This window comes from Pygoscelis adeliae, unplaced genomic scaffold, assembly GCF_000699105.1.
Source record: "Pygoscelis adeliae isolate BGI_AS28 unplaced genomic scaffold, ASM69910v1 Scaffold78, whole genome shotgun sequence".
Taxonomy (NCBI): domain Eukaryota; kingdom Metazoa; phylum Chordata; class Aves; order Sphenisciformes; family Spheniscidae; genus Pygoscelis; species Pygoscelis adeliae.
The window spans coordinates 6,820,277-6,820,754 of NW_008825409.1; the positions used below are offsets into that span (position 1 = coordinate 6,820,277).

The 478-nt window shown below is 40.6% G+C and overlaps 1 protein-coding gene across 1 annotated transcript in view; it reads right to left on the minus strand.

Moving 5' to 3' along the window:
- ABCA13 (ATP-binding cassette, sub-family A (ABC1), member 13) overlaps positions 1–478 on the minus strand; it is a 211,841-nt gene that overhangs the window by 28,403 nt on the left and 182,960 nt on the right. The gene's annotated exons all lie outside the window — the stretch shown is intronic.

The following is a 478-nucleotide window of genomic DNA, read 5'->3' on the forward strand; positions in this document are numbered from 1 at the left end:
CAGGAATGACGACACAAATTTCTTATCACACTCCAGTTCTCTCATATTAATAGAGATGCAATTAAGCACAAGAGACTGAGCTGCTCAAGCCTAGGTCAGATCAGAAACTTCCATCTGCAGAGACAGAAAAAAACCCACATTTACACTATATCCATTTGGTACTTAATTTCTGGTATTGGCTGCCTGGTTGCCTCATTACAGAAAAAGAGCACTGTTTGCTGGTCAGCACAGCTACATCTGTATCTGTAAATTCAGATCCTTTCAGTGACATTCCCAGATATTGTCATCATCTATGCTAGTAAGCTCTGAAAGCATTTTCTGACACAGTGTCCTGGTTTCAGCTGGGATAGAGTTAATTTTCTTCCTAGTAGCTGGTACAGTGCTGTGGTTTGGATTTAGGGTGAGAACAATGTTGATAACACACCAATGTTTCAGTTGTTGCTAAGCAGTGCTTACACTAGTCAAGGACTTTTCAGCT